The sequence below is a fragment of the Desmodus rotundus genome, chromosome 5 (assembly GCF_022682495.2).
Source record: "Desmodus rotundus isolate HL8 chromosome 5, HLdesRot8A.1, whole genome shotgun sequence".
Classification (NCBI taxonomy): domain Eukaryota; kingdom Metazoa; phylum Chordata; class Mammalia; order Chiroptera; family Phyllostomidae; genus Desmodus; species Desmodus rotundus.
This window is the reverse complement of record NC_071391.1, coordinates 143,828,277-143,839,343: the sequence shown is the minus strand read 5'-3', so window position 1 is coordinate 143,839,343 and position 11,067 is coordinate 143,828,277. Positions and strand designations below refer to the sequence as shown.

Genomic DNA, 11,067 nt, shown 5'->3' with positions numbered 1-11,067 from the left:
AGAATTAGATTGACCCCAGACTTCTTCCTAGCAACAATATATACAAGACAGAAAACTTTTATTTAAATGATTCCAGACTGGTCTCCACTGAATTTTGTTGGGGAAAGCAAGGGGCAAATCCTTTGTCTACTGTTGTGTTGGAAGGTTAGGGGGAGAAGTTCCCTAGTGACCCTCTTAGAGGGCACTTCCTTGGAGGATCATGGGGTCAAAGCTCTTTAAAACCCAAGTGGGGCAGTCAGACTGGCCTCTTCATGCAGTTCGGATATGGCAGGTTTAGAGTAAGCAGAAAAGAGAAGAAGATCTTCCTGGTGGAAAGCTCCAGGGCAAGGGTTCAGAGGTCATGCAAGCTGGTATGCTTAGCAAAATAATTGACTCTTTCAGGTGTTCTGGAAGATGCTTCTGAGCTGTTTTTCCTGGGAGCAGTTGCTCAGGATCTGCTTGCTGCAGGCAGCCCTGGCTTTGCACAGGACAGGCCCTCCTTCTCCTGGTCCATGGCTGTCACTCAAAGCGTAGCCAGATTGGCATACCTGTGGGTCCATGAAGCTGTGCAATGGTGTGGTACATTCCACTAACCCTATTCAGAGGTTGGAGGTCAGTCTGTGGTAAGGGTCAGGGTCGGTTTGCAGTCAGGGTCTGGGTTAGTCTTTGAACAGGGTCAGTTTTGTGGCCAATGTCAGAGGTTGGTCTTGGCCAGAGTTGGAATCGGTCTGAGTCAGTGTCAGGGTCAATCTACGGCCATGGTTGTGGTCAGTCTGAGGTCACATTGATGTGACCAGACTTCGGGCCGAGAGGACTGGGAAGCAGTTTGTCCTTAGTGTAACTGCTGTGGATGATACTTGCAGTGAGGACTGTGACCTCTTAAAGCCCCAGCTGATGGAAGGTTGCCTGGCCCCGCTTCCAGTGGAGAAACATGCGATGTCTCCACATTATTAACTCTGAGTTCCAAAGTCCTTGGTGAGGCCTGGATGGGTGGAAGCAGATCTGCCGGTCCTGTGCTCCTCAGCTGAAAGGCCCCGGTTCTCCACCGACAGGACTCCTCCTGCACAGGGCTTTAGTCTGCGTGGTCTTACGGGGACTGTGGCAGATGGTGGCCCTGACTCTGGAGCTTAGCGTCTGGAAGGTAGGCTTTGACGTGGAATGGGGCCCATGGCTAGGGCTCTTCAGATGTGGCATGGCTGGTCATGAGCTGTGTGTGGGCCTTTAGCAAGGCTTGGTGACAACTCTTATCCCATCCAGACCCATTCAGTGCTGCACCTCTGCTCATGGAAAGCAACAACTGAACAGTTTCTTTGCCCTGAGCTCATGCCTCTTACAATGTGTTGTCTCGGAAACTGCTCATTCCAGAAGGAAAAGCAGGGAAAGGAAGAGACTGGAAAGGCTGGGAAGAGGCTAGGCACCTCTGCTCTGGGTCAGCTCAGTGTCAGAACAAGTTTGCAGGGAATGGGGTGGCCCTACTGGAGGGCTGGAATTCAGATGCATGTCACCCCACTGGTATCATCCCTTGAGGCCCTGCTCTGCTCTAGGCCCTTGCCTGGGCTCTGTAGGGAATTTAGAGGTGGACCAGATTCTCATCCCCCAGTCTTTACCTAGAGGGCTGGAGAAATGGATCCATTTACTGTATGTGGGCCAACAGCAACTGCTAGGATTGCTTCCATGCTCAGTGGTCCTACCCAGGCTGAACATTAGAATCACCTGAGGAGCTTCTGAGACATTGGGAGGTCTGCCCTTTGCTCTAGACCAGTTGTGATCTAAATCTAACTTGTAATGTGAATCTAATTGAATCAACAACTAGGATGCCTCCTAGGCCCCCATGAGCAAAGACTTCATTAAAGCATAATAAGAAATGATGGTGATGCTGATGTTGATTAATAGTAGTAGTACCATCTACTCCTTATAGAGTCCTCACTATATACCCCCACATCTCACAACAACTGTGTTGGGTATAAAACATGGCTGCCAAGTTCTTTGGCACCCTTTCCAATGAGAGAGAGGTGGGGGTCTGTATATACTCCCCTTGAATCTGAGATCTGTGACAGCTTGACCAACAGAATATGGTGAAAATGACCCAGTGCCATTTTCTGGGACCAGGTCTTAAGAAACTGGCAGCTTCAACTTCCTTTCTTTTGTGACATGGGCTTTTGGAACCCAGCCACCATGCTATGAGGAAGCCAAGCAGCCACACAGAGAGGTCACTTGTAGGTGATCCAACCAAAGGTTCCAGCAGAAGTCCCAATGGACCAGACAGGTGAGTGAGCCGGACTTCAGACAGCCCAGACGGTACCCTGATGGTGAGTTGCTCCCAGCCCCAAGCTGCCCCGCTATTATGCGGGATCCAGTACCATCTGGAAGGAGCAGAGATAACCAGTCCCCACTGAGTACTGCTCACACTGCAGGTCTGTGAGCAAAATAAATGACAGTTTATGTTTTAAGCCAGGGGTTGGCAAATTTCTCTGTAAAGGACACAGTAGTAAATATTTTAGGCTCTGTGGGTCATTTGGTCTCTGCTGCTCTGCAAAAGCAGCCACAGGCAATGTGTAAATGAATGGGTGTGGCTGTGTTCCAATAAAACTTTATGTACACTGGAATGGGAGTTTCATATAATTTTCACCTGTCATGAAATAGTACTCTTCTTTTGATATTCTTCCAACTCTTTAAAAACATAAGAAACCATTCTAAGCTTGCGGGCTGTATAAGAACACAGAGTGGGCCATACTTTGCCAACCTCTGTTTTAAGCCATTAGGATTGAGGTGGTCTGTTATGCAGCAATAGATAACTGGAACAACCTGGCCATGTAGATGATTTTGTGAAATTTATGTGAAACTGAGGCATGGGGTATTAAGAAACTCCTTTGAGTTCACAGCTACAGAAATCGTGAGCTTAGCTCATTGATGCTTAGCTCATTTACAAGAGGGCAGGTGGGTTGGGGTGGTGAGAATAGAGTTACAAAGATCAGAGAAACAAGAGCTGTCTGTTGCTTTCTTAGCTATGTGTGGGGAAGAGAAGTTCCAGAAATGGGGGAAGGATCTGGTCTCTCTTGTGGAGCTGAGATATCTTATTAGGCTTCCCCAGAGCAAAGTAAACCTCCCTCCAAATCATTCCACACCTCTTTTCTAGTTCCATATTTACTAAGCAATCTTCTGAGTAAGAATTTGTCTTCTCAGGTAGTAGCAGTTGTTATTATTAACATTTATTGGGTGCCAGGCACTGTTCTAAGCTCTTTATGTCTATTAAGTTATTACACCTTCACAATAATCTATTATTATTCCAAATTTGTAAATGAGGAAATTGAAATTCAGAGAGCTTACATTAAAAATGTAGGGCTAGGCTTTGAACCCAGGCCACTTAGCTTCTGATCCCAGGTACTTAACTACTCCGCTATTCCATTCCCCACCCAGATCCTGAGAAAGTGTGCCCTGCAGTAGAGAGTGCATTCCAGGCCTCAAGAAGGGACAGTTCCTGCTACAGAAGAACAAATTGGTGGCTGATTGGTATTCTGGCTTTTGTGAACAGAATTCATGCAAGTCAGAATCTGAGATACATTGAGACCCTTTAGCCCTTGAGCTAGGACTTGAAAGGCAAAGGTCTCCACCTGGAAAGTAGAGGTCCTAAGGCCTTGCCTGGGGCAGGAAGGACATCTGGCCGGGAGGACAAACGAGCAGTTAGATGGCTGGCATCATGGTCAGTGCCCTCATGGGTCATTTTACTTCTCATTTCACCTGACCTCCCAGTAGCATACACCTTTAGTCACATAACATTTTTTGTAGCCTTCTTTTATCTTCCTATATCTTTACAGAACCTGTAGAGATGTCTACTTCCTCATCCTTCTGTTGGTTATTCGTATCTTCCTCATTCTCTCTCTCTCTCTCTTTCCTTGACCATCCCCACTAGTGGTTTATTAATTTTGTTAGTCCTTTCAGAGACTCTATTTCTGGCTTTGTTGAACTTCTATATTACATATTTGTTTTCTATTTCATCATTTTATGTTCTCATTTTTAGTATTTCCTTTTTTTCCATTTTTGGGTTTGTTTTGATGTGCTTCTCATTGAAATGGACACTTAGCTCATTATTTTTCAGCCTCTTTCCTTCTCTCATATATCAAGGCAGTACATTTTCCTCTTTCTGCTTTGGTTGCATCACAAATGTTCATACATAATATTTTCATTATTGTGCGGTTCAAAGTATGTTCCAGTTTCCATATGATTTGTTTTTTGACACTTAGATTATTTATAAATGTGTTTCTTAATTTCTAAACGTAAGGGAATTTTTCTGTTGTCTTTTTTAAAAATAAATTTGTCATTTAATTGCTTTGGGATTAGTGAGCCTGCTCTTTATGATTTCATTCTTTTACATTGTTGAGATTTGCTTTGGCCAGAATGTGATCAGTTTATACAAATCTTCCAAGGGTGGTGAAGAAAAGCCGTGCATCTTCCGTAGGTGTCGAGTGCTGTGCTCTGTATATGTCCATTAGGTAAATTTGTTGATCCTGTTTTTCAAAATTTCTTTATCTCTACTAATTTTTCTCTGATTTTTGGTTTTATCAATTATTAACAGAATGTGTTGAAATCTCCCATTGTGATTGTGGATTTGTCAATTTTCTGAAGTTCTGATATTTTTACTGTATACACTTGAGAGCCTAAGTTATTAGGTGTGTGTCGTTTAAATTTGTATATTTTTCTGATGAGCTAAATCTTTTATGATTGTGAGTGGATTACCTTTTTCCAAAAGTCTTTTTTTGTCTGAAATTAACATAGCTACTTCGGCTTTTCTTTGCTGAGCATATCCATAGCATATATCCTTAGGTTTTTGATATGTCATGTAAACAAAATTAATAGGATTAAAAATGCTATCTTTTAACTATATAATAGTGAAAAACTGACTAAAAGTATGATCTTGATTAAATAAAATTTCACAACTTGAGATTCCTTGAACTCCCCCAGTGATACAAATTTGGTCAGTGATTCCAGTGGAGACCTGTGTGTGTTTTATAAATTCTCAGTGGTGGGCTTTCTTGCCCTCTCTTTCTTCTCCCTTCTTCCTTCCATTCCTTTTTTTCTTCTCCCCAGATCTGTCCCACACATCAAGGCAACCCTCTGCATAACCAGAGACACACGTGTGTGTGTACACGCACATGTATGCATTCGCACATCCCCACAGGGGTAGGGGAGAGAAGTCGAGTGGTCTTTGTACTTTCCGTGCACCCTTAACCTGAGGGTGCAGTTCTCAGAATTCCAGCCTAGTGTGGCTGTGGTCTGTACAGCCTCGGAAAGCCCTGAGCTTTCTCTTCTCTCCCCCTCGTCAGGAGGCGTTGAAAAACCACAGCTTGGCTTTGAAGCTTTTTCTTAGAGATTAGCAAGTACCTTTAGAGTTGGGGTTCTCACCAACCTTTGTCCTTCTAGATTTGACCTGGTAATTCCCACTTTCTTGTGAGCTCTTCTATGCCCTTAAGATTCTGTTTTTGAAAGTAATCTGCATCACTTTTACTTGTTTTTAGTAGGAGAACTGATCCAAATAACTTAACCTACCTGTACCAGAAGTAGAAGTTAGTTTGTTCCTTTTTGAAACTCTGTCTTCCCCTGGGTCATGAGGCATCACTCTCCTGATTTCCCACCTATCTCTGCTGCCCCTTTGCAGTCTACTTTGGAGTCCCCTTGGCCCAGGCCCTGAATGCCAGTGTTCCTTAGGGCCCAGCCCCATGTGCTGGTTTTATTTTTTCTCTCCGTGTTTCCCAATGACCTCACCTGTTAATTACTGCTTGGGATGCTCCTGGTTCCCAAATCAACATCCTTAGCCCTAACTTCTCTCCTGTGGTCCACAACATATGTGCAGTTGCCTACTGGATATTTCTCTTGAATCTTTTGCAGACACCTCAAAATCATCATGTTCAAAACTGAACTCATCATCTCCTTCCACACTGGCTCCTCCTCAGTATTTCCACCTCAGTAAAGACCATCACCACCCACTAGTTCCTCACTGGACACTTCACAGTGCAACTACCTAAGACCTCTAGTATCAAACTGTACTTACCAGGCATAAAAGTGAATGCAGTTGTTATGGGTTGGATTGTGTCCCCTCCCAACATTATATGTTGAAATACCAACCCCAGTACCTCAGCCTGTGACCTTATTTGGAAGCAGGGTCTTTGCAGATGTAATTAATTAAGATGGTCATCAGGGTGGGCCCAAATCCAGTACGACTGGTGTCCTTATAAAAAGGGGAAATTTGGACAAAGACACAAGCACAGGGGGAATGTCATGTGAAGATGAAGGCAGAGATTGGGGTGATGCTTCTATAAGCCAAGGAACAACAGAGATTTTCAGCAACCTCCAGAATTGAGGGGAGAGGATGGGACAGACTTTTCCGCACAGCCTTCAAAAGGAACCACCCTGCTGGCATCTTGATCTCAGCCTTGTAGCCAACACAAACATGAGGCAATACATGTCTGTTGTTGAAGCCACTCAGTTTGTGGTACTTTGCTACCTCAGCCCTAGCAAACTAATATAGCAATTGTCCCTTTTTCATAAAGCAGCTAAAAATCTTTTTTTAAAGCATAAATAAGATCAGGACCCTCCAGTGACTCCCATTTCATTGCAAATAAAATTGCAATGACTCACTGTGGCCCCCAAAGCTGGCTGCTACCTCATTCTCCAACCTCATTTTCTCCAGGCTTCTCCCTCACTGTACCCCAGTTATGCTGGTCTTCCTTCTGTTCCTCAAACACTGCTGCTAGGCGCCCTCCCCACCCTCCCACCAGCTTCTGCATTTTGATCCTCTCCTCTGGAAACACCTTCAAAGAACATCCTATCTAAGGCAGGCCCTTTTTCTAAACTACTCTTTATTATTTACCCTGTTCTATGACCATTATAGCATTTATTACTACCCAAAATGATCTTATATTTGTTTCTGTGCTTATTGTATACCTCTGCTATGCTACTAGAATATAAACTTCCAGGAGCAGAGACCTCATTGTCTTGCGCATTACCATACCCCAGTGCTGGGCAAAGAACTTCATGTCTGTTAGACGTTCATTGTATAGCTGACAAATGAATGTACAAATAAACGAATGAGTGAATGTTTTACTTTTCTCTGTCTCTCTTCCATCTAGGTGCTCACCTTGTCTTATGGATTCTGTTTCCTAACTATGTCTCAGTACTGCCCACCTCTCTCTACATCCTCCTTCCATTGCTGGAGTTCAGTCTACCACCATGGCTCAGCTGTACATTGTCAAGTGCCTCCTAACTGGTTTCCCAGTGTCCTGTCTAGGCACCCTCTCATCCACTTTCCATACTGTGGCTGAAGGACCCTTCTAACATATAAACAGATCAAGTTATCCCTGATGAATATTGTGCAAGGACTCCCCTCAGTAGGAGTCCCCTTAGGCATGATCCGGCTCTCACCTACTCATCTAAACTCACCCTGATCTCCTGTCTCTCCTCTCTCCCCTCTCATCCCGAGCACCAGCCACACCTTTCCTCCACACCCTCACACAGACGCCCTCCCTTCCTTTCACTCTAAACCTTTTGCACACAGGGTCCCTGCCTGGGATCTCTCACCCCTCTTCCTCCATGGCCTCCAGGGGCCTTCTTGAGCCCTATTCCCCATTGCTGGGGCTTCTTGCTGCCTCTGTCACTGCTCTCAGCACACCAGATCGGGAGTGGCTGCAGGGGCAGCTCCACCCCTGGTACCCACAGTAACTAGCATACCATGTGGCAGAGGGTGGGCTCCTGAAACATCTTTGTGAAGTGAAGGGCCAGGGCACCACATTGGGACCCCAGAGCTGGCTGCCCCATGTCTTCATGGCACAGCTCCTTCCCTCCGAATGTTGCAGAACTCCTGAGAGCTGTGGCCTCAGGGACTGAGGGTTCCTCTTGGCATGTCCCTTGCGGAACTGTACTTGGCCCTGGCTGTCAGGGACAGTGAGGAGAGGATCTGGAACTCTCACCTTCTGAAGTGGGGAGTGGGCATTGCTTCCTACTAGATCACACACCCAACGGGAATCCTTTCAGTTGGAAGGATGTTGAAGGGAGGGTAAGCAGTGTGCTAAGTGTGGATCATATCCTTGATAGAAACTGCAGGACTTTGTGGGATTTGGGGTTCAGGCAGTGATGCTTCAGGACCCACAGCACAGCAGTGGGGACAGGGATGTTTTCATCTCTGCATGGGACCAACATGACTCAATCCCAGGGAGGATCAGAAGGAAAGCAGTCCGGTTCAGCATTCTGCAGGCTTGGTAACCTTGGGAGCGTGGGGACATCTGGGCATGGAGGGGATTCTCAGGGGACAGTGTCAGCAGGGGCTCCCTCACAGTTAGATGCAACCATTAAAGCTAAGTCTTGGCCAATGACGTATGAATGGAAGTGATATAAGTCATTCTTGGCTGTGTCCTTAATGGGAAAGGTGTGTCTCCCACCCCCCACCCCTTATTCCTTTCCTTCTGACTGGTATGCACACTCCTTCAGGTGGCTTACAGTGAGCAGACAGGTGAGGAGGCTTTTCCCTAATCACAAGTGGGACCCTGCTTGGGACCTCCTGGAAGAGTAGCAAATGCCTCCACACGGGCAGGAGGGCCTGAGACCTGGAGTTGTCTACCCTATTTACTATCGTCCAGAAGCTCCTGAGCCGGGGCATACCCACTCTCCAAAATTCAGAGCTCAGAACCAAGTTCCTGCCAAATGGAGCAACTGAGGGTCCTTAGAGCGAATTGTTAGGAGCAGAAAAAACTTTGCCAAGAGTGTCAGCCTAGGTACCACCTTGGCATTATCCTGGGGCCTGCTGGCCCAGGATCCTGCTATGGAGGATCCCTGAGGAAGAAGGGGCCATGCCTGCTTCCTTTGAGGCCCCTGGGTCAAGCCTCCGACTTGGTTCAGAGATCACTCGGGGCTCTGGACTCCAGAACTTTCCATATCTCACTTCCATATCTGCCCTGGCTGGAGCCTCCTAGGAGGAGAGGTCTTGGCATCAGTCGTCCTAGAACTGAAAGGTGTGTAGGGCCTTGACCAGCTGGTTTGGGGAATGAGACATCCTGTTATCTTCCTCGAGCCATGGCCACAACTCCTCCATCAAACTGGCACTTCTAGAAGATCCCAGCAGAGCCACTGTTCTTGGTCCCAGTTTGTCTGCAGACTTCTCCAGAGCCTTGGGCTCCTCCGCCATCAAGGTCCCTTCAGCTCCTCCCCTCTAGGCATCTGGCTTTACTTCCTTTGGGAAAAGGAGATCCAAGCCACTGGGGGAAAGCTCTTTGCAGAGGAGGCTGGCACCGTGTCCAGGTCGGCAAAGTTATATTTAACTGGCTATATTTGCAGTCCCACTCACTTGTCCCAGCTCTGGGCCCGCCTGTCACCCCTCTCCCCCCTCAGCAGCCCGTCCTGCACCATTGAGCCCGCATTGCCCCTGCTCACCCTGCTCCAGCTGTGCAATTGTGGTCTGGGCCACAGGCTATTTTTTGCTTGGTGCCAAAGATTATTCACTTATCAGGAATGTGTGTTTAAGTGGCCGTCTCCGGAACAAAGATTATAAATAGGAACTTGGGGTCAAGTCCTAGGCCCCAGTGTTGTCCTCCTCTTTGTCCCAGTTCCTGTCCCTGTTCCTAGGTTTTTCTTGGGGGGAACACCAGGGGGCCATGGCGAGATTGTCTGGGAATAAAGACCGCAGGCTGGAAGGCCAGAGGTCCAGGACTGAGTGTATCCTGACAGGCAAGTCACCCAGCCTTTCTGAGACTTGCTTTCTGTACCTGGGAAATGGGGGGACTCAGACCCATTCATTGAATGGCAAACATATGGAGGATCTCTGTCAGTCTATGGAGGAAATCCAAGGGAGATAGATGGGGATCTGGGAGGAGGAAGTGATAACTACTGAGTGCCAGGGGCTTTTTTGGGGGGCAGTGGTGGAAGATGGCAGGGTATCAAAAGGAAAAGAATAAGTAAGAAACAGTCTTGGGAATAAGCACATAAAGTGGAGGGAGGAGAGATCCAGAATTTGTCTTTAGGGAGCTTCCAGTCTCTTGGCAGAGGCAGGGCTCAGGTTTGATTCCAACACAAAGTGGCCTAAGCAGAATGGGGAGGGCACATTTGGGCACAGGTACTCAAGATAAGGCTACTCCTTCTCTGACAGAGTGATGGCTCGTTTCCAAGCTGTCAGTTGTCCTGGACATTAGGTCCGGGCCAGGGCCCTGGCCTAGGAAGTTTGGCTCTTGACTGTGGGTGAGAACACCAGGCCAACAGGGTTGGGCTACTTCCTGGCGACCAGTGTCCTCCTCCTGTTCCATTGAAAGCCATCCTCTATGACCTGACTCAGACATCCCTGGCTCCCCCTTACTCCACTCAAGGGGCAAGGATAGGGCTGCACCAAAATGCAGTGCTTGCAGTAGCCCCTGGGGGCTTCCTACTGCTTCTCTGGGCTTCTCCTCAGGTTTCTGCTATGAAGAATGTCGACAAGGACAAAGAACACAAATGTTACCACTTCAGCTTTTCTGTCTGTAAAATGGAAGAAATAATGCACAGCCTTCATTTCTGGAGTTAGTAGTTTTGAGAATGATTGGAATGGATATTGCTACCACAAATGACAATGATATTCTGCTCAGAAAGGCACTGGTTGACCCTGGTGTTGCCAACTGAGACCAACCCCCCCCCCCCCCCAGTCTCTATGGCCATAATCCTCATACTTTGGGCCTCTTTTATCTGTCCTGCTTTCTTAGTGGTCTTTGCCACTCTTCCCCCCACCTTGGCAACTCTCGGGCCTAGATGACATCTGGGACACAATTATGAAGACCCCTCTTCCCAATCTCTGGACCTGTGGGCACTTAGTTAGCTCTTTCTCCTCTTCAGGTGGTGCCAACACCTGTCTCACATTATATTACCAGGATGGGGCTGCACCGCCATCTATGATATTGCACCTGCGGCTTCACTCCTTGGTCTGGTGTCATTGATGTACAGAGTCTCTTCTTTTGGATAATATTAGTGTATTAAGTGATCACTATAATTAAATGGAGTTAATTTTTATACATTGGTCAGACTTTTCATTTAACTTTGCAAGCAAGAAAAAAATCCTTAGGCAGACAACATTTTGGTTTA

The 11,067-nt window shown here is 46.8% G+C and overlaps 1 long non-coding RNA gene across 1 annotated transcript in view; it reads left to right on the top strand.

Annotated features, from left to right (window-relative positions):
* The first annotated feature begins 980 nt into the window (after positions 1 to 980).
* Positions 981 to 11,067, top strand: part of LOC123478959 (uncharacterized) — a 128,356-nt gene continuing 118,269 nt past the window's right edge. The window contains exon 1 of the long non-coding RNA XR_006654399.2: positions 981 to 1,120. This is a non-coding gene — a long non-coding RNA (uncharacterized lncRNA). The remainder of the gene's footprint in view (positions 1,121 to 11,067) is intronic.